The sequence below is a fragment of the Marmota marmota genome, unplaced genomic scaffold, assembly GCF_001458135.2.
Source record: "Marmota marmota marmota unplaced genomic scaffold, marMar, whole genome shotgun sequence".
Taxonomy (NCBI): domain Eukaryota; kingdom Metazoa; phylum Chordata; class Mammalia; order Rodentia; family Sciuridae; genus Marmota; species Marmota marmota.
The window spans coordinates 2708596-2709375 of NW_025999983.1; positions in this window are offsets into that span (position 1 = coordinate 2708596).

Below are 780 nucleotides of genomic sequence, written 5' to 3' on the forward strand. Positions count from 1 at the left end.
GGAATGAACCAGACCCTCTCCCCATTCCCGGACCCTCCCCGTCAGTTTCCTTCCACACTTGTGTGAATGGGGTGGACAGGAGAGGGGGAAATACATTGTTTCTACTTCCTGTATGTTTACCTTAATCTGATGGAAGTTCGGTTGGGTTTAAATGAGCACAACTCAGAAATCACATTGGCACTGCATTTGAACTCTCCAGCCAGCTTCTGCCGCCTCGGATAGAGGGGGCAGTTCACCCAACTGCGCTGTCCCATCTTAAGGGTGATGTGCACAAGACAGTGAGCTCAGGTGCTTCTTGTGGTGCTCTGAGGGGCCGAGCCCCCTGGGAGCTGTGAGTGGTTGAAGCAGGCTCACTTCAGCCCAGTCCCTGGGGAGCCGCGATCCCAGACTGTTCTCCAGGTGTCCCAAGTCCCCGCTCCGTCCCATTTGCATTATCAGTCTGGTTCCTGATAAGTGGGGAAAAATTACCTGAACCCCCTTCCCCTGGCCGGCAGCCTCTCCTGCCTCCACCCTCACACCCCCCAGCCAAAGCCTTCTGCAGATTTCCGCTCAGTGCTGCTGGTCGCTGGACCCTTCCCTGGCCCCCCCACCGCCCTTCCCCAGTGGGCTGAGACTCCATCGCTCCTGGTCCAGTCCTTCACAGCTGTCCTGGTCCACAGCGCTCACAGGAGTCTCTACAAGGTGCCTGGGAAAGCAGGCTTCCCCTTCCCTTCCAGGATGTCTGCAGGGAGCGGTCCTCCCACTCTCCCTTCAAACACGGCCGCCCCTCCCCCGCCCCTC